General features: G+C 35.9%; 1 pseudogene; it reads left to right on the top strand.

The window, feature by feature from the left end:
* The first annotated feature begins 628 nt into the window (after positions 1-628).
* On the top strand, positions 629-1,273 carry LOC101332388 (large ribosomal subunit protein uL30 pseudogene; annotated as a pseudogene).
* Positions 1,274-23,159: the final 21,886 nt, after the last annotated feature.

Below are 23,159 nucleotides of genomic sequence, written 5' to 3'. Positions count from 1 at the left end.
CAGATTCTCAGGCAGAATTCTCTGTGCTTGGGATTTACATCTCGGCCCCTAGCCTGGGATGCTGAATTGGAACAATAATGAGAAATCATTTTTTCACCTGTTGGATTTGCAAATATTTTAAACAAGCAATAACAACCATCGCTGGCAAATACTCAGGGATGTGAACGTTCCCTTACTTCGGTGGTAGGATTCCTCAACTATCCTGGCACCAATTATTTGAATTAAAATTACTATACATTATATAGCAATTCAAGTTCTTGAAGTCTACCTTACATTAAAAAATTTACACCTGATAAAGGACTATGTGGACATAATGCTATTTGTAGTATGGTTTGTAGTGTCAAAAAACCATAAACAATTTGAATGTTCATGAGTAGGGAATTGAATAAATCATGGCATATGTGTGTGCACGCACAGGCACACACACATGCGCACACACACTGTAAAATGATGTATTGGGATATATTAATGTCCCAAATGGGATGATTGTTCACAATATACAGTGAGATTAAATAAAGCAAATTCAAAGTAAAGTGAATAATATCAACCTTTAAAAAAACCAAACCTAAAAATAGGTTATGTAGTCCTTTTTTCCAGCTGGAACCATGAAGGGTGCAGAAGAGAAGAAAAGATGGTTCCTGCTGAAACTCCTAAAAAAAGTGAAGGAATTTCACAGAGCTCAAGATCAGGCACCTGAGAAAGAATTTTGCCCAAAAGATGTTTTGAAAGGCAAGGACAAATCTTATATATGAAAAGGTAAGCCCAATCACAAGGAATATGGGCAGATGTACAGAACTGACACAAGAATGGTTAGGATGGCAAGATAAGCTGGCAACTTCCATGTACCTGCAGAACCCATTACTGGCATTTATCATCAGGATCAGTATCCATGGTGTGACTCCAAAGGTCTGAAAAGTGTTGCAGCTTCTTCATCATTGTCATATCTTCAGTGGTACCTTTGTGAAGATCAGCAAGGCTTCAGTTAACATGCTGAGGATTGTGGAACCACATATTGCACAAAATTGCCCTGACAGACAACACATTGATTGCTGGCTCTCTTGTTAAATTTGGAATCATCTGCATGGAAGATCTGATTCACGAGATCTATACTGTTGAACAATGCTTTCAAGAAACAAACAACTTCTGCTGGCCCTTCAAATGATCTTTTCCATGAGGTAGAATGAAGATGATGAAGATCATCTATTTTGTAGAAGGTAGAGATGCTGGCAACAGAAAAGATCAAATCAACAGGCTTATTAGAAGGATGAACTAAGGTGTCTACCTTGATTCGTTTTGTAATCTAGTCAGTTAATAAGCAGTGACTGCTTTCAATTTGAAATGTAAAACAAACATCCCCCCCCAAAAAAACCCCAAATTATGTGATTAACAAAAGAAAAAATGGGACAAGTATATATCCAATTCTTCACATGTGTTAACTATGGGAGATATGGGGAATTATTTACTTGTCATTCATTCATTTATTCATTATATTAAAAAAGGAAAGACACAGAGAGTAGAAGAAAAGAGGTAGAACACTCTCCTGGTGTTGGATGTTGGGTGAGAAGAGGGCTGGACACCAATATGGCAGTCAACCTCATTATCTCCTCTGTAAATGGGAGCAGGGGGCTTCCTCTTACTTTTTAAGCACAGAGGTTTGGAGAAGGATGTTGCCTGAGAAGGAAGAGAATGGCTGGACCACCCAAATTGCTTGCACTTACTGACAGCCCCTCTCCCTTGTACAGTTGTCTTTAGGTTGCCCAGTGCAGCTCTTTTCACAGCTATGTGCAACCACCCAGTAATACCTTGCCTCAGGAGATGTTCTGCCCTTACCAGTGACAAGCTCAAGCTCCTAGGGTGGGGAGGATGAGGGCAGCATAAGATAATTGATGGATGAAGGTACATCTACTCCAGGTATGAGTCAAAACTTCCAGATGAGTCAAGAACTTTGCCCCATATCCATGCTTCCCTCCTCATCTCACCCACAGAGCTAGGCCCCAATTTGTGTGTGGGTTTGACTGGCAAAGATTTGCTAGGATAAGAATATAGTAGGATAATATTTGAAGTTATTAATCCATACTTTTTCTTCTCCCTGTATATATCTTTTCATCTTTCTGTTCCTCCTCATTTAAGCAGATAATGGGGAAGTGTGAGGCAGGATATTGTTTCTGGCTATTAATTGCCAGTGACCGAAATTTGAAGGAGAAATCAGGCAAGATTTCCAGAAAAGGCAGAAAAAAAGAATATGAACCTCGACCAAATAAGTGTCTGGGCCAGAGATATGATGGGGGGGTGTGGAATTTTCCAAGCTAGAAAGTGCTTCCCATAGGAATAGGGAAGTGTAGGGAGGAGATGAAGGGAGGAGTCTGTAGGAGCAAGGAGATATGGTCAGTGCCTCATTTCCAACTATGTTAAGAAGGGAGTAGTAAGACTCCATGCAGAAAATGGATGCTTGGTATTGAAACAAATGAAACTAAGAGGATCCATTTCCCCCATGGCAGACATTTTGGTATTACAAAAAATGTTGCAATGAATTATCCTTGTGTCCCTGTACTAGATGTTTTTGGAATTTATATTTTAGAAGTTGACTTTCTGGGTCCTAACCTTCAAACTTTGCTAGATATTGCAAAAAGTTTTTAGCGTTATACCAATCTGCTCTCTCAATCTCTTAATCTTTTTCTTCTTAAATTTAAACTATACTCCCTATTGTAAAACTTCACTGCTCATTAATCATGGGTAATTAAGAATTTGAAATTTCCCATTTCCACGACTTCCTTACCACTACTTGTCATCAACAAACTTTTGAAGTTTTTCCAGTGTGACGACATGAAATGGTATCTTGTTTTAATTTGCATGCTTCTATTATTAGTAAGTTACAACTTTTTTTTTTTCATATCTTTATTGGTCCTATAGAGCTTGTCTGTGAACTGAAGTTTTATATTCATTTCTTTACTGGGCTTTTTGTCTTTTTCTTATTTATAGGATATTTTTATATATTCTAGATGGCAGTTATTTCTCAAATGCCTTGTAAGTATTTTCTCTGTCTCTAGCTTGCCTTTTAAACTTTGTTTATGACATCTAAAGTATGATATTTAAAATGTTTCTGTTATCAAATTTATTCATATTTTAGTTTGTACTTAATGGTTTGTTTTTTTATTCTTAAAAGATTTTGTTTCAGAGCAATTTTATCTTCATAGTAAAATTGAGCAGAAGGTACCCAGAAATCCCATATACTCCCTGCCCCTATACATGCACAGCCTCCTCCATTATCAATAGCCCCACCAGAGTCATACATGTGTTACAATTGATGAACATTTTTAATTTTTAAGACATCTTTCCTTACTTCAATGTTATGAGATTGTCTCCTACATTTTCTTCTAAAACTTTTGAGGGTTACCTTTAAGTATTTAATCCATTTTTTCTTCCTATTTGTGTATGGAATGAGGAGGAATTCAATATTCTGATACATTTTAAAATTTGTTCCTCAATCACATGAGGTCAACCCATCCTATTGGCAGATTCACCTGCAGCCACACTGAAAGATCAAGGGTAGCAAAACAGTTCATAGCAGGCAGCAGGACTGAGCATTGTGGGTAAACCACTGGGCTCATGGATGAGCCTCATAAACCAAACAGTGAACTAGTGGTGTTACCTGGGTTAGTGAGTGGGATGACCTCTGTGGAATCCCCCATATCATGAACATTAACTAATGGGAAACCAGGGACATTCAACTGATTGAAAAAGGATACAGCGGGCCTAGACTCATAACTGGATATCAGGGTCTGGGTCAAAACAACAAACTAACCAGCAAACATAGCAGCAAATATGGCAGAACTAACACAGCCAAAGTATTATCCAACCAAATGTAGACAATCCAGAGGAAAGCATTTTCTGGATAATGTTTCCTCTCTGTAATGTCACTAATTTATTTAACATACACTGTAGTCTTCTTTAAGTTCTTAAAAAACTCAACACAGTGGAGAGAAAAGAAATATACTATTTTAATTGTTTAGTTGGAAAAAATAAAATTTATATTTATTTCTCCCCTGCTAAAACAAAAACAAAAATAAAATCAATTTTAACTATTTGAGCAGAGATTACAATTTTGTCCTATAAGTAAAACAACTACAAGAAATTTCACAGTAATTTTAGTATTTATACAGCTTTTTAAAGAAAATAAAACATTGAATTATAAAAAGCATTTATACTGGAACACAGAGAACTATATTCAATATCTTGTAATAACCTATAATGGAAAAGAATATGAAAAAGAATATAGATATATTCACTTTGCTGTACACCAGAAATTAACACAACATTGTAAGTCAACTACACTTCAACTTAAAAAAAAAGCATTTATACTGGTATTATGCCTTCTGAAGTAAAATCTCAGTGTACATCATCTAAGTTTTCAGAATTAAAAAGTATAACCCAGAATCCGGCGTGTAATTTCCAAGGTGAGCGTCAATTTAAGTATTTGAAATACAGCTTGATCTTTGTGATAAAATTAAAAAAAGAAATTAGCTGGGACTATCCCACATGCATTCTAAAGCCCCCAGTTAGCCTAGGTAATTTTTCTTATTCTCCCACAACACATGGCATTCTTTCTATGAATGACATCAGTTTGGAAATACCCCGTGGTTTCTGAGTTATAAATGGATAGCTCACCATGAACTCCTGATTATATTATGATTCATACTTTCACTTCTGTTTTTATACTATCATTTTGAAATAGTGAAAGTGAAACTGTGTTTCACTGGCAAACAGTTCACTAGGGAGAAGAAAAATATGGTTGAATATAATAATTTACAAAATATTTAAGGTTTATTGTCTAAGAATATTGTGAAAACCATTTCTTAAGGAAAAAACAATGTAGTTGTGACCAAAAAATTGCTCTTAGAAAATGAATCTTGGCGTTAACAGTGACGATTGTCAGAGTTCTGCTTTGCATGGGAGCATTGCTTATGATTCCTTCTGGCATCTATCTATCTATCATCTATCTATCAATAAATCTTTTAAAACTCTTTTTATTCATGGAACTGGTTTATGAATCATAGCCTTTTACCTCTAGAATTTGTTCTCTTAACAATTACACTATGGTAGAAAGATGATGCTAGCTAGTTAGAGAAAGAATGAGATTACACTATTGTAGAAAGAATGCTAGCTAGTTAGCAAGAAAGAAAAAAGAACCATATGGAAATTTCCAACATAATTCCAGGCTTGAGAGCCTTTATTCATACTTCAAGTTTCCTTAGGGCAGGTGTCATGCCTGTTCATTGCAGTGTCTTTTGTACCTTTGCCAGTTTCTGGCACATAGCAACATTCAACAAATATTTGTTGAGTAAATAAACACAGCAAGTTAAAAGCAACTTCTTGAACTTCATGGTTTTCTGTGGAAAACCACAAGAAAAAAAAATGTGTTCTGAGGTCTCAGCATTCTAGTAACCAAGGAGTATCAGGAATCTAATGAGATCCTTCTCTTATAAGATCCTTCTCTTATGAGATCCTTAACATAGTGATGCTACTTTAAGGGTATCATAAGTTATGAGGTCGAAAACTAGATGCCTCAATGCCTTGTGATTCTTCATTTAACATTATTTGTAGAATGAGAATTTTCCCAAAGATTATAAACCCTTTCTAAAGACTAATGTGATTTAAAATATCTTTTATTAAGTATAAATTTATCTTCTGGGCTGTCTGTTACCAAAGGACAGTTCCTACCAAAGAATTATGTCTTGTGGGTCAATATGTGTTTTCCTATGAATGAATGAATTCCTCAAAATCAAATGTCTCCTTCTCAGACCAAAAATATTTTTCTATCTACACTGCTTTAATTTTTGTACTTCATATCTACCAGCTCCTTTAGTTTAAGGCATTGAAGAATGATCTTATCTAAGAGAGAATGTACCCTTCTATTTTAAACCATAATTAACATCTTAAAATGGGGTAATCTAACAGACCAGTTAGTCAGTCACTCTTTGTATTTCTAAGAGGTCAGAACACAGGAGGGATATGACTGTATGAGTGGTAAGGAGTGAAAAATGTTTAGAAGACTGTTTAGTAGGAAATAGAAAAGTTACTCCTTCCAAAAATTGTCTGGAAGCCCCCAAACATCATTTAAAAATATTAAAACATCCCAATGCCAGTTATACCAATAACCTGAGCTGAAAATAACATTGAGAATATGCTGAGAATAGCGGTGATAGTAAAAAAAAAAAAAAAAAAAAAAAAAAAAAAAAAAAAAAAAAAAGGCTCTTGCTTTAATCCATTACATTTTAGGATAGCAAAAGATTAATCAGCAATAAATTATCACAACGAAATTGCTATAAAGATTAAATGGATATTACTGAAAAGAATGTCAAAGAGTGAGCTTCTCTTTGAAAACTTAAGAAAATTAAGAGCAGAAATTGGAAGTTATCTTACTGAGACAGAATAGCTTATAAACAATTAAGACTTGATTTATAACCTGTTAAATATTTTTTTAAAGAAATAATAAGTTGAAAAGAAAGGGAGTTTGTCAGCCTGGCATATGAAAGAAGAAAACAAAGAACCTATGAAGTACACTTTGGCAGAGAATTCTAGAGACATTTGTTCCTGCGATTTGTCCTTTCTAGTGCTGATTGTTGAAATTGTAGCATTATTCTTTGCTTGATGTCATTAAACATCTTGTTTATATCAACCCTCACTTACTCTGAATTCATATTCACTAAGTAATATTTTTATTATAATTTGATTTCTGATATAACTTTACAAGGAAGGAATGCTTTGGCTAGAGGACCCTTTGGCAGTTATATCTCTCATTATAATTAATAAGAGATATTTTTTCCTGGTTTGTACAGAACCCTCTTGAATGTAGCTTGAATAAGTTACAATTCCCAAGTCTGACCAAGTCTGGGACACTGAGGAAACTGAATTTTCAAATAGACAAAGTTGAACAACAGATTGAGCTGCAATGGCTTCCCCAAGGGTGTCGCCAATTTGATGGGCTCTCCTCATTTCTTATGGGGACCATATGAAAGAGTATCTGGTAAAATGCATGGATATAGTGGTGCACCACTTACATGAGGAAGAGGGAAAGAAAATAGTGTACTGAGAAGAAGCAGAGCAGAGAGAAAAAAGAGAGCATTCAGCATCCTTGCTTTATTGACATATTAAGCTCCGATATATGGTACCTTGTCAGGTATGATGGTTAATTTCATGTGTCAACTTAACTGGGTCATGGGGTACACAGATATTTGGTCAAACATTATTGATGATGATGATGATGATGTCAGTGAGGGTGTTTACTGATGAGACTGACATTTGAATTGGTAGACTGAGTAAATCAGACAGTCCTCTGCAATGTGGATGGGTCTTATCCAATCAGTTGAAGGCCTGGAATGAACAAAAGGTTTAACCTCCTTCCTGCATGAGAGAAAACTCCTTCTGCCCTGGCTGCCTTTGAGCTGAGGCATCAGTTTTTTTGCATCTTTCAGACTCTAATTGAAACATCGGCTCTTCCTGGGTCTGCCTGCTGGTATTCAGATTGGAACTACATCATCAGTTCTAGTGAGTCTCCAGCTGGCCGATTGAAGAACTTGGGACTTGTCAGCCTTAATAATCATGTGAGCTTGTTCCTTATAAATAACTCTCTTTCCCCATCTATATACCTCCTATTTGTTCTGTTTCTCTAGAGAACCCTGACTAAATACATCAGGGGTCTTCCTGAAATGGCAATCACAAGAACATTTTACTGTTGCAAATGAATTAGGTCCTTAATGTACTCACTGGCAGGGGAAAAATGTTTTCACCTACACTAGATTTTTCTGTGACTCAGTGTGAATATGTTTCTTATTTTTTTCTTTAATGAGAATATATCCCATCTCATTAACACTTGTCAAATCTATACTCAGTAATGGAAAATTATATACAGTGATGAACTTAAAAGTTTGGTGTCCTCTTATGTCAGAGGTATCTGTGTTACATCTCACCTGGTTGGTTTTATTTGTGATGCTGCCACATTTGCTTTAGCTTAATAGGTTCTTCCCTCAAACTTGACTCATCTCTCCACTACAATGTCAACAGTTCCACAACTTGCAAGCCCTACAAAATTATTTTTAAGACTCACGTATTAAAAGAAAATATAAATCAACAGTTGACATACTCCACGATGGTAACAAAAGAACATGCATTAATTCCACAAGCATTTATTGGGCACATACCAATATACCAGACTGGAGAAACAAATATGAAACAAACACAGACCCTTTCCTTAAAGAGGGAGGATAGGAAAAGAGATATGAAGGCTAAGAGGAAAAAGAAAGTGCTTGGTGTTTATGGAGCTTCTACGCTTTACCAGACACTATTAAAGACTTTACAGTGGATCTTCCCAACAACTCTCTAAAATAGGTACTATTATCCCTCTGTCATGTATGAGGACACCTATTCTCAGAGAGGTCCTCCAGTTAGGACAGTGGAAATTAAGACTAGCATTCACTAAGCCTCAGTGAAAGAGTGGAGTTCAAATGGGGTTTATACCTTCACACACTTTCTGCCACATTGTGTGATATGATAGCCACTAGATACATGTGGCTATTAGGCACTTGAAATGTGGCCAGTCCACAAAAACAGAAATAAAGATCAATGGAACAGGATAGAAATCCCAGAGATAAACCCAGGCACATATGGTCACCTTATCTTTGATAAAGGAGGCAAGAATATACAGTGGAGAAGAGACAGCCTATTCAGTAAGTGGTGCTGGGAAAACTGGACAGCTACATGTAAAAGAATGAAATTAGAACACTCCCTAACACCATACACAAAAATAAACTCAAAATGGATTAAAGACCTAAATGTAAGGCTAGACACTATCAAACTCTTAGAGGAAAACATAGGCAGAACACTCTATGGCACAAATCACAGCAAAATCCTTTTTGATCCACCTCCTAGAGAAATGGAAATAAGAACAAAAATAAACAAATGGGACCTAATGAAACCTAAAAGCTTTTGCACAGCAAAGGAAACCAGAAACAAGACCAAAAGACAACCCTCAGAATGGGAGAAAATATTTTCAAATGAAGCAACTGACAAAGGATTAATGTCCAAAATTTACAAGCAGCTCATGCAGCTCAATATCAAAAAAACAAGCAACCCAATCCAAAAATGGGCAGAAGACCTAAATAGAAATTTCTCCAAAGAAGATATAAAGCTTGCCAACAAACACATGAAAGAATGCTCAACATCATTAATCATTAGAGAAATGCAAATCAAAACTACAATGAGATATCATCTCACACCGGTCAGAATGGCCATCATCAAAAAATCTAGAAACAATAAATGCTGGAGAGGGTGTGGAGAAAAGGGAACACTCTTGCACTGCTGGTGGGAATGTAAATTGATACAGCCACTATGGAGAACAGTATGGAGGTTCCTTAAAAAACTACAAATAGAACTAACATACGACCCAGCAATCCCACTTCTGGGCATATACCCTGAGAAAACCATAATTCAAAAAGACTCATGTACCACAATGTTCATTGCAGCTCTATTTACAATAGCCAGGACATGGAAGCAACCTAAGTGTCCATCAACAGATGAATGGATAAAGAAGATGTGACACATATATACAATGGAATATTACTCAGCCATATAAAGAAACAAAATTGAATTATTTGTAGTGAGGTGGATGAACCTAGAGTCTGTCATACAGAGTGAAGTATGTCAGAAAGAGAAAAAAAAATACCATATGCTAAAACATATATATAGAATCTGAAAAAAAAAAGGTCATGAAGAACCTAGGGGTAAGATGGGAATAAAGACACAGACCTACTAGAGAATGGACCTGAGGATATGGGGAGGGGGAAGGGTAAGCTGTGACAAAGTGAGAGAGTGGCATGGACATATATACACTACCAAACTTAAAATAGATAGCTAGTGGGAAGCAGCCACATAGCACAGGGAGATCCGCTCCGTGCTTTGTGACCACCTAGAGGGGTGGGATATGGAGGGTGGGAGAGAGGGAGACACAAGAGGGAAGAGATATGGGAACATTTGTATATGTATAGCTGATTCACTTTGTTATAACTCAGAAACTAACACACCATTGTAAAGCAATTATACTCCAATAAAGATGTTAAAAGAAAGAAATTACATTAAAAAAAATTGTGGCCAGTCCAAACTGAGATGTACTATAAACATAGACTGCAAATCATATTTCAGAAACTTAGTATGAAAAACAATGTAAAATATCTTATTAATAATTTTTATACTGATTACTTGTAGAATTGATAATTTATGGATATACTGATGTATTTGTCATGGTTTTCCAGAGAAACAGATCCCATAGTACTTATCTGTCCATCTGTCTATCATCTATCTATTTATCTATCTATCTATCTATCTATCTATCTATCTATCTATCATCATCATCATCTATCTTTCATCTATCTATCTATCTGACAGAGAGAAACAGAGATAGAGAAAGAAACAGACAGACAGACAGAGAGGAGAGAGAGAAAGGATTTATTTTAAGGAATTGGCTCATGTGTTTGTAGGGGCTGGTAGGACTGAAATCTACAGAGTAGGCTGGCAGTCTGGAGATTCAGGTAAAAATTGCTATTGCAGTCTTGAGTCTGTGATCTGCAGGGCAGGCCAGGCAGGCTGGAAACTCAGGTAGTGTTATGGGCTGAATTGTTTCCACCTCTTTTCCCTCTCCCAACAATTCATATGTAGAAGCATTAACCCACAGTGCAACTATATTTGAAGATATGGCCTTTAAGCGATAATGAAGGTTAAATGAGGTCATAAGGGTGGGGCCCTAATCTAATATGACTTGTGTCTTTATAAGAAGAGGAGGAGTCACGAGGAATGCATGAACTCAGAGAAATGGCCATGTGTATACACAGTGAGAAAAAGCCTCTCTGAAAACCAAGGAGAGAGGCCTCAGGAAAACCTTGATCTTGGACTTCCAGCCTCCAGAACTGTGAAAAAATAAGTTTTTATTATTTAAGCCACCTAGTCTGTGGTATTTTGTTAAGACAGGCCTAAGAAACTAATACAGGTAGGGTTTCTATGTTGCAATCTTGAGGTTGAATTCCTTCTTCTTTGGGAAATCTCAGTCCTTGCTTTTAAGGCCTTCAACTGATTGGATGAGGCCCACCCACATTATAGAGAGTAATTTGCTTTACTTAAAATCTATTGATTAAAATGTTAATCATATCTAAAAAATATTTTCACAGCAATATCTGAATCAGTGTTTGAGCAAAAACTGGATGCCATAGCCTAGCCACACTGACACAGAAAATTAACCATCACACTTGGGCTCAATAAAATATACGATTAAAATTATTTCCTTTTTTCTTTTTAAAATGTGATTACTAGAAAATCAAAAATTTTGTATGTGGCTCACATTTGTCACTCATATCAGATTTCTATTGGATTCTACTGCTCTAGACATTTATGAAAGTAGATAGCAAGTTTCATAGAAGATATATGCACAAAATGCCATGTGAGCATAAAAGAAAGACATTGACATCTATTTGGGGCTGTTAAGGAAGATTTTGCAGGGATGGTATGATGGTTAAAGTGCAAACCCTGGAACCAGAATGCTTGGGTTGAATCTCTGCTCTGTCACTTCACTGGATGGGTGGACTAGAGCAAGAAATTTACTCTCTCTGTGCCTTGTTTTCCTTATCTGTAAAATAGGGGTAGTAACTAATCCTCCTGCATGGGGTTGTTATGTAGTTTAAATGATTTTATACATTAAAGTATTTAGAACAGTGTCTGAGACAGTGCATTTCAGTAAATATTACTTAAAAAAGGTTGTGCTTGAGCAGAATCTGGATGGATGGGGAGCTGGACAGATCCTGAAGGGCTTATTGAAACGGGATGAATTTCCAGTGAAGGGAACATCAGACCTTCTTCTCTGGTCTTCACTTTCTGTCTTACCACAGGAAATCAGCAGCTGGGTCTCAATTAATATATTCTGTGACTTAGAGTTCAACCAACTTGAGTTGACTTCTTGTATCATTTGGCGAATGCACTTTACACTGTTCTTGGCACTCCTTTTTGTTCTGATTCTACCTGACCTCAGCAGCACTCAGCAGTGCTGACCATGGCCTTCTTTTCAAAACACTGGATTTTTAGCATGATTGTTGCTTGGTTTTCTCCAGTCTCCTGTGTGCTCCAACTTTGGCTCCTTTGCACAATTCGTCCTCTTCTGGGTCAAGTTCAATCCTTATCTCTCTATTCTTCTCATTTTAATCTCTCTTCCTAGAAAATTCCATACATACTCATGCAAGGCCTTGGTTACCACATATACTGCACATGACTCACAAATTTGTAGCTATAGTCCAAACTTTTCCACTGAGCTCCGGATCTGAATAATCAAATGCGTACCGGATTCCCTCCACTCTACACCTCAGAGACATCTCATATTCAAGTCTTAAAACGTGTTCACCTGCCTCTCTCCATCACATACACCTTGTTCATTTTCAGTGTTTCCAACTTGTATCTTACAAAGCCAGAAACTTATGAGTTATACCTTATCCCTCTCATTATTATTCTCCTAATCCAACACAACATCAAGACTTAGTTCTATTCCTCTGAATCCAAGGCTGCCATTGTTTCTCACTGGATAACTGGATTAATCTTTGCACTCTTTTTGACCCCCTTCTAATTTCTTATCCACACTGTAGCCAGGCTGGTATTTTTGAATTTCAAATCTCATCATATAATTACTCTTCTAAAAATATTTAATAATTTCTCATGTTCATTGGATAAATTAAGGTTGTAATTTCTGGACCCTAACTACAACTGCAGCCCCATTTCACATCAGGCTTCTCGTCATTTGGCCACACAGATCTTTTGCCATTACCTTGTTCCAATCATGCGCCTTTTGGCCATAGGACCTATTCCTCTGCCTGCACCCCCCTTCCCTATGTTCTCAGAGCATTATTCTCCTTCAGAGAATTTACCTTAATTATTCATTACCTTTGTTCATATGATCCTTTGATTATTATCTGTGTCCTCCACTGGAATATAAGCACTCAGAAGTCCAAAAGGGCTTGTGTCTTTATTCCCCTCCTATTGTATCTCTGCTCTAACAGAGAAGGACAAATAAGTGTATGGTTTCAATCAGTGCTCACATCAACTCTCCCTTGTAGCTACTTTCATTCCACAGTTTCCATGTGCAGCCAGAGAGGTTCAGCTGGTTTACTGACACACCCAAGATTGGAAAACTGGTAGCTGGAAGAACTTGGAACTGAAATCAAATCATGCTGTTTTTACTCTTCCATACTTTATTTTAGACCTCCCTGTTTCTTAAGCTTGGGGAAAAAGAACCACATGACTATGCCCATCTCCTCTTCTTTTGTTAGTGATTATACTGGACATCTAGGCTCTCAGGGACTGTACTTATTTATGCACATGCATTTTTTGATTTTCATTTGTTTATTAATTAACTTTTTTGGGGAGAACAGTTTTATTTATTTGTTTATTTGAAGTATAACTGTTCAGGTTTGTTACAGCAAAGTGATTCAGTTATATATATATATATATATATATATATATATATATATATATATATATATATATTCTCTATATATTTATATATGTATACTTTTTCAGATTCTTTTCCATTTTATGTTATTACAAGATATTTAATGTAATTCCCTGTGCTATTCAGTAGGTCCTTTTAAAATCTATTTTATATACAGTAGTGTGTATCAGTTAACTCCAAACTCCTAATTTATCCCTCCCTCACCCACCTCTTTCCCCTTTGGTAACCATAAGTTTGTTTTCTATGAACATGCATTTTTTTTGTTTTGTTTTGGAAGAATAAACTGACAAATTTTTAATGAAATGTGATTAAGAGAAAATCACCTCTGATGGTCCCATAACCAGGACCTCTGGATATTTTTGATTAAGTGGAAGAAAAATATAGACTCATAAAACTGAGCAAAAAATCTTTATTAATGAATAGAAAGATTATTCCAGATATTCTTCAAGAAAAACAAATCCATTGAAGTGAAAAGCAGGATGGTTTAACTCAAGTACATAAATAAATACATTAACAAAATTTTACCATCTCTAATAGCAATAATCAGAATGATTTGTCTGGTTATACATTTTTTATTAAGTTGGACCACATAAAATTGATGATGTTTGACTCTTTTTGACCACAAAACAGCATTTTCTTATGGTTCAATTCCCTCATAAAGAGATATTCCCCTATTTTTTCTCTGAGATCCAGGAAAATTTTACTTAACAACCCATTAAAAAGAGGCCAACTTTGATTGACTTTGCTGACTAGAATGTTGATTCTTTTTTCCTTCCACATTACCATATATGCACCTATTTTCCATCTGGATGCTGTGGACTAGTTAGAGGGAATTGCTATTTGACCAAGGGTAATGGGGCCCCATGAATAATGGAGGAGCTCATGAAACTCCAAAGATCTACTGTACTTATAATTTCCTTTTAGAGAAAATGACCTGAAGCAGTATCTTCCTGCAAATTTTGATATGACCCATGGCATACTCATGCTGAATGAAAACAATGAGTGTGGTGGATTAGACTGGGGACCAGGAGGTAAAGTCCGTTAGAGAGAAGGAGATGAGAAATCATGTTGACCAGGAGAGATGTTTTCAGTTACTGAATTTCCAGTTCCTAATCTCTTTCTAAGAGGCCCTGCTATACTTTATATCTTACCTATGAATATCCATGAACATTTCCTTTTGTAGCCTTCTAATAAAACTCCTTTTATTTGCCCTTGTTGAAGAAAATGCTTTCCCTCACCAAACAGTCACTGACCAAGACAAGAATTAAATGGGATGACATATGTGAGGTTTTTTTCCTTTTCTTTGATAAACTATAAAGATAAATATGAAGACCAACTATTGAAAAAAATGAATTATTCTTCCTCTTGGGAAACTTAGGTTTCAGAACGGAAATTTATTTCATGTTGCCCAAATAGATTGTGAAGAAACAGTAGCCAAGCCAAGGAAGATGTTGCTTCAATGAGGTATGAAATGCATGTTATTAGATGGGGTTTTATCTTAGACATTCAGCCTAAGTGTACAAGCAAGCATCATTTATTTCCAATCCAGAGGATTTTAGAAATCATTCAGTTGGATTTTCCCTCTTTCCTTCAGAAGAGATTAGTCTGAGCTCTTGCAGTTTATGGACAACCAAAGAGATCACCTCTGACCATACTTCAAGATTTAGTGATACAGCAATAATATCAATTGGGCTAGTCCTTAGGTCTCATTCCTTATGAGAAAGTTTCATCCCTGTAGCTGTATGAACAAGTGTTTTTAGAAAAATTGTTTTCTACAGCATAGAGAAACACACTGGAGAATATTATAAATGTATTTCATTTATTTCACAAACCTTTTAATTAGCCTTCAGAGGGGGTTATTCAAACAAAGATCGAGCTGAACTCAAAGGTTAAAGATCTGAAATCAGAAGACTCATCTTTCTTTTCAGTACATATATGTGTATGTATAACTAAGTCACTTTGCTGTACACCTGAAACTGACACAACATTGTAAATCAACTATACTCCAAAATAAAATAAAAATTTTAAAAATTAAAAAAAGAAGAATCATCTGTATTTTCTTTATTGCAGAACATGAGTTCTTCATAGCTCTCTAATATCTGGCCTTATCTATGGATAAGAAGATCTGGGGTTGACCTACAGTTCCTTTTGAAATGTTTTTTCAGTAATTTAGAACAGATATCTTCATCTATTTTATGTTTTATCCCTGGTACCAGATATCAGTAAGATATAGGGTGATTTTGGAACTTTCCCAAGGGTAAATGATGAGTGTAGAGTTCACATCAAGAGCTTTTTTTTTTTTATATAAATTTACTTATTTATTTTATTTTATTTAATTTTGGCTGCTTTGGGGTCTCTGTCGCTGTGCGCGGGCCCTCTCTAGTTGCGGCGAGCGGGGACTACTCCTTCGCTGTGGTGCACAGGCTTCCCATTGCGGTGGCCTCTCCCGTTGCGGAGCACAGGCTGTAGGCATGCGGGCTTCAGCAGTTTTGGCACACGGGCTCAGTAGTTGTGGTTCACGGGACTAGTCGCTCCGCAGCATGTGGGATCCTCCCGGACCAGGGCTTGAACCCGTGTCCCCTGCATTGGCAGGCGGATTCTTAACCACTGCACCACCAGGCAAGCCCCACATCAAGAGCTTTTAAGAAGATAACATTTCTGGTTTAGAGCCCCAAAGACAATATCTCTGAACTGGGAGTAAAGATTAAATATGAGGAATTATGTTTCTTATTTCTGACAAGCAATATGTTGCATACAATGGGATGTAGATTTTATGGTGATTAGAGAGGGACTGAGCTTGGAGGGAACTTTTTATTATGAGATAAAAGTGCAGACCTTCATGAAAGTGTTTTCCTTAAAGCCGAGCTTGAGACTTTGTATAGCCTTTCATCAATGCCTGCAATCATTCAGGCATTCTAGGATCAGTAAAAGTGTGTCAATATTCTGAAGGCTCCACTAGTTCTCTGTCTGCTTGCCATTGCTTCAGGAGTTCACTGACCACTGCTGTCAACAAGGGGGCATCCATAGCAAATGTTTATATCCTTTAAATATCTACTATGTACCAGTTACCAGTTGGGCAAAATGGGCAAAATGATGTCACTCTATCATATTTAAGGCATTGTGTCAAAGCCTATGTACTATTTCAGTTTAATCTTAAAAGAAACCCTAAAAAGAAGATATTATTGAAATATATTTTACAGATACAGAGGCTGGAGTTTAGAGAGGTAAGCCTGCCTGCTCCCTTCTACATATATACACATAACTATTAAGTGGAAGTTTCAGGATTCAAATCCAAGTTTATTTTATTCTTAATCTGGTGCTCTAAACTAATATACCTACTGCTTCCAAATACCTTTTTTTATTTATTTTTTTGCCTTCAAGGTGAAACCATGGATAATCATTAATTAAATCCATTTCTCCTGTAATCTGCCTTTACTAGTCAAGGTCATTTTAATTGCTGCCACAAAAGACTTGCATGTCCTCCACGTTGCACATAGCCTAAACAATAAGATGTTTGCTTAAACCATAAATAGTTTTCAAGAGACAGTTCTGCCTAGTTCGAGCTGAGCTGTTTAAGACTGCATGGGACCAGTGACCCTTCAACTGGGCATGTGCAAGTGTCTGCTTGGTGACCTTTTGAATGTGCAGAGGCCTGTAGCCTAGTTATACCTGCACAGGATGATCACTATGGCACCTTTTTCCAATCACCTGTATCTACGCTCCCCATGCTCCCCACCCTGCTTCTTTACTCTTTAAGCCATAAATACCACAAGTCCTTGCCTTCAGGGAAGTGGATTTGAGGTTTTTCTCCTGTCTCCATGCTTGGCTACTTTTCAAATAAACCCTCTCTTTACTGAAGATTTCTGTGTCTCAGCATTTTGGCTTGAAGTGCATCAGGCAAAAAGAACCGTGTTTGGTAACAGAGGGACTGAAATTCGAATAATAGTAGTAAACCTGTTAGTAATCAATCAAGCAAATTATGATGGAGGAAAGCACAGACACTAAGAGAATATGGGGGAGACAAACAAACTTGATTGATGCAATAAGACATGGTACCCTGGAGAAAGTGATCATGCTGATAAGTAAGAATCAGTCAATAGTGATGGAAGAAAACCATATTTCAGACATTGGGAAGGGCATGTGCACATATTGGAAATGACATATTATTTTTCTGCAGTTGACACCCAGACATATTTTGCTATTAAAAAGTAATTTATGCAAGAAGAGATGAGTCCCCAAATATGATATTTATGCTGTGGATGAAGAGGAAGAGAAGATTTGAGAGATGTTGAGAATAGGATTTACTAAATTTGGTGATTGGATTGAATGTAAAGAGGAGATGAAAAAGAAGAAGACCTCAAAGATGATTGCTAGTTTTCTGTATTGGCTGACTGTTTTATCAAAGGAGTGGCTACATAAGAGGAATAGGTTATTAGGAAAATGATGGGGTACTTCTACAGGACACACAGAGTGGGAGGTTTAGAGTTGTACCAATGGATCTGGAGCTCAGCAGAGAGGTCCAAGCTAAAGATATGCTTCTAGAACTCATCAGCATAAAGGACTTGGTAATTCAAGTCCTTAGAGGGAATGAGATGTTTTAGGGATAGTGTGAAGAAAGAGAAAGAAGAGGATGAGTAGAGGAAGCTCCAACATTTAAAGGATGAGCAGAGGAAGAGGAGCCTGTGAAAAACGAAGAGAAGGAAAAACCAGGTAGGTGGAAAATAATCCAGGGTTGACTATAGTCAATAGAGCAAAGGGAGGTGAGAACTTCCAAAAAGAGTATGTATGGAACTGCTTCAAATTCTACAGAGAAGTGGGAAAAGATTGAAAAGCATCCTTTGAATTTAGCAATAGGGGGAAGATTGAGATAACATTCTCTTTAGTTTAATGACAAATTTTGATGCTCACTTTCTTCACTGAGATAGGGCTTTGTATGATTAGAGATGGCTGGGGAGGGAGGTGTCAACTTAGGGTTTGCACACTGCTCCAATATCCATAAAGAGGTAGCATGGTAGAAAAAAATTTCTTCTGGCTCCTTGAAGTAAGATTACTGAAATCAGCCTCACATAATTTCTCTATGTGTGCACCCCACTAATAGAGATCAAGGGACTTCTCCTTAGAAGGAGACTGCTGCAAGAATAAGGATTTATTCTTCTCCACCTTCAGAGCCTCTCTGAGTATAATCTATGCAGCAAACATTGGATGAAGAGTCTGTATTTTCAGTATCAGAAGTTGTGGGTGTCCAAATTATGTGTTTGTAGATTAGTTTTAAGAATATAACTTCTACTAATCACACTGAATGAGAATTGTGCTTTTACACATTGTGACACCAGGCAATTAATCAGAAATAAGAATTTTCAAGGTTAAGCTTGAAGTCAGGTAAGCTTGTGTGTAGATAATGCCTCGTACTTTCTGGATGATCTTAGGCAGTTACTTAACTTCTTTTAGTTCCAATTTCCTCCTAGGTGAAACAGGAATGATGACAAGGTTTTTATAAGTATTTAAGGAGATAATGTAGAGCTCTTTGCACATAACCACTGCTCAGTAAATGTTAACCACTATTATTTCTACTTTACTCTCTAAAGTTAATTTTTCTTCTCTGTGTTGGAACCCATCCTTGAATGGAGATTTTCATGCATTGCTCCCATACCTCACCATAACCCATTCTCCTTAGGGTACTCAATCTCTCTTTTTGTTTCTTTCTTTTTAAAAATCTTTCTTGCTATTAGTCATGCCTAGTGGTCAATTACTTTAAACAAATTAATGCTTTTCTTTGGAACCTGATGCCTATTGAATGAACTTTGAATTTATTTTCTTCCTTTTTATGACCAACTCTTTCAAGAAATAGTCTACACTCACTCTCATTTTTCCATTATCTGTTTTGTTCATAAACTTTGACATGGAATCTTAGCCTCCTGAAACTGCTTATGGGAATGTCATTGGTGACATATTTCTAGTGAAAATCAATGGCCTTTTAAAATTCTCAACCTCTTGGGCTATTCAGCTGCATGTGATTCTATTGAGAACTGCCTTCTTGAAAAACTCTCTTACCCTTTTCTGTGTCACTACAACATCCCCAATTTTTTCCCCACTGGCACTTCTTTTCCCCCTACATCCCAGTCAGTGGAGTTTCTCAAGGATTAGTCTTTAACTTTCTTTTTTCTTTTATACACTAATTTCTTCAGAGTTTTATTTACTTACAGTTTTCATCATAACTTTGATGACGAAAAGTATCACATCTTCATGTGTTCTGAGTTTTTAACTTGTACTCAACCTTCATATTTCTGAATACCTTGAACCCCTGCTATCTTCTCATTTTTCAGCTTTTACTTTCATCTCTTTCTTGGGTTTTACTACTTTCTAGCCAATAAGGACAACTCCCTTTTCTATATTTCTTTTGTACTGTAACATTCAGGTTAGAATCTGCTTTGAACTCTGTGAAAACACTGTTCTCGAGCAGCTTATTTGCACTTTGAGGACAGCACTCAAATTAATATTTCTTCTGTGAAACTTAAATACTCGATAATTAATTACTATGTCCATCAAAAAAAAATGTCAATGCTGTAGATGAAAAACAAAACATAGGTAAACATTGGAGAAGAAATAGTTTTACACCCTAGAGTGGTGTAATACTTATTTGGGAACTTGTGTTTATTGTCAAGCTAAGTTTATTTAATAATATTAAGAGACATAATAGGAATATGAGATTTAAATGTATTAAATATTGGGGGTCATATAAAACAAATATACTACACAAATTTTTTTTCCTCTTTTTTGTTAATTATTTGGCTTTGGAACATAATCCATTTAATATGTTTCTCCATAACCCTGGTTAAGAAATGAATACAATTTTTTTCTGGAATATTAAAATTGGATATTTAGCAAACATTTTATGATTCATAATTTGGAGAAGGCAATTAATGTTGAATATAATTACTCTCATTAAAATCTGATTTGTGCAGTTAATTAGAAAAAATCCATGGGTAGCAAATTCTATGTTGAAGAAATACTTTATTTTGTATGGTGCTGAGGAAGCTTTCCTAAACTTTCAGGTTATTTTCTTTGAAAAAATTCAAACTAAATCTCAAATAAATTGTAAATTCAGTAAGAAAAAGAAATATATAAATGCAATAAGCTCCTTGATACAAATCCACACAAAAAGGGAACAATTTTTCACTGAGTTGAAAGAAATAACTATTTCTCTTATTCCTACCTAGTATACCTAGATTAGTCTCAGAAAGTACATAGACTTGTTTGTGTGTTGTCTGGTTGAGAAATGACTAAGATTCTATTCTGGACGAGGTCACTTGGAAAGCTTCTGGTGGTGATCAAACAATAATTATGATACTATTTGGGGCTATATGTCAGAATATTGAAAGCTCAGTTTGAAGTCTTTTCAGCAGCTGAGTCACTGTAGTGCCCTTGCAAATGACTTTTATTTTTGCACCTCAATTTTTTCTATCACAATCCAAAGGGGAATTTCAATCCAAAAATACAATGAATTGCTTAATAATGAGAAAAATTTGAAATCAGAAAAAGGGAAAAGTAAAAAAGCTAATAAAGTCTTACAGGAATTTTGCCAGCTGAGAGGTAAGGGCCAAATGTGGGTGAATTACAACTGAGACAGTTTGATAGCACCAGTATTTTATTTTAGTCTATCTGAAGGAAATACGTCTCCAAGATGCCATATTTTCAGCCCCAGATATCAGCTTTATTTGATATATTGCTATTGTGATTTTATTCATTCACTCTTTTATTCTATCAAACAGATATGTGTTAAATACCAACTATAAAAAAGTACTAATACATATACATATATCCACTCTTTTTTAGATTCTTTTCCCATATAGCCCATTGCAGAGTACTGAGTAGAGTTCCCTGTGCTATACAGTAGGTCCTTATTAATTATCTGTTTTATATATAGTAGTGTGTATATGTCAATCCCAATATGTATATATATAACAGATTCACATTGATGTACACCTGAAACGAATACAACATTGTAAATCATCTATACTCTAATTAAAAAAAGAATGTTTTGGGAAGACTACAGAAGAGCCAGTTTTAATGTGGATGTTGAAAAAGGAATAAATAAGCAACATTTAAAAATTTTTAAAAAAATTATTAATGATGGGTGCCACCAGCAAAGTGTGTGATGAAGTTACAGCCCTTACCCATAAGCAGTTCTTCTCATTCATACTCACCCAGGCCTTATTCCAAGATGGGAGCCATTTGTAGGTTTTATATGCTGGAGATTATGGGAACCATGGAGGCTACAGTATTGGGAAAATGTGTTCCTGGCTTTTTGAACCCCTCATATTTAATTTGTTGTCCCTACCCTGCTGAAAACAGCAAGGAATTAAAGATTAAGAAGTAGACCTTGGAAAGTCAGAAACCTATATTAAATGGCTCAGTTCCCCTCGAGAAGGGGACGATGACCACTGTGAGTTCCAGCTGTGTGGGTGTGGAGTCTGTTGTTAAGACTACACTTAATGATTTGTGATACATGTTTAAGTGGTAGCTGAGATTTTTACAGATCTTTTCAAGAAGAAATTTTTACAGATATTTTCAAGAAGAGATTTTTATTCCAGGTGTACTTTTCTTCATATCCTGTCTCCTTTCTTTCTCCCTCCTTTTTACTGTTACACTCTGCATAACTTCAAAGATATAATCCTTTTCCTTATATAAAAATTTTAGAAGTTTATAAATAAATATACCCACAAAAACAACAGGATGGACCCTCCTTTTTACAGTTAGGTTTATGAAAATATAGAGGAAAATAACTTAGTTGGAACTAGATTGATTCTATTATGCTAGGGATAGAAAAGGCAGAGAGAAGTGAATTTGCACAGTGTTTTCATATGACACATAAAGTTCAAGTTACTCCCATAGGGACTTGTCAGTCCTGAAGGATATTTTTTACATAGGGTGGAAATTTACTACTGTATTACTGATAACCTCCTACGGTTTGTCCCAGGCCATATCTACTCTTCTAGGCATCTCTGACCCAGTATAAGTTACAATCAGAGGGGAATTTCCTTATTTGATGTCTTGTCACTTCAGTGACTTTATAAGTAGAAATGAAAGAACCCAGAAAAGTTTTGAAAAAAATTTTAGTTCTTCCTGGCAATTACATATTCTTTTTTCTGTATGTCATTTGTACATGATAAACTCTTATTACCTTAGGAACAAATACGAAACAGTTCTCTGGAAAAAGGAATTTGATTTTGGGTCAACATCTTGGAGAATACTTTTTTTTTCCTCTGGTAGCTCCATGATAAAATGTATGTTCAATATAACTGAGGAGAAAGACTACAAATATTGCTTCTGATTCATGTGTGTCCCTCTGTATAAGTACAATGAAGGTAAAATTTGAGTAATTAAGAGTATAACACTTTAATACTTAAACAAATTTTATACTATGGACAAACATCTAGAAATTTACTTCAAATTTCCACTGATTTTCCTATATAGAAACAGGTACTGTCATATTCCTTTTCTGAAAAGTAAAAAAGGGAGCGACCATGAACAAATGTTTCATGGGTCATTGATTATAAGACTCAAGAAGATTGTGTGTGTGTGGGTGTAGGTATGTAAGAAAGAACAAAAGAAAGAGAGGGACAGA

Source organism: Tursiops truncatus, chromosome 4 (genome assembly GCF_011762595.2).
Source record: "Tursiops truncatus isolate mTurTru1 chromosome 4, mTurTru1.mat.Y, whole genome shotgun sequence".
Lineage (NCBI taxonomy): Eukaryota > Metazoa > Chordata > Mammalia > Artiodactyla > Delphinidae > Tursiops > Tursiops truncatus.
This window is presented reverse-complemented; position numbering and strand designations above follow the sequence as displayed.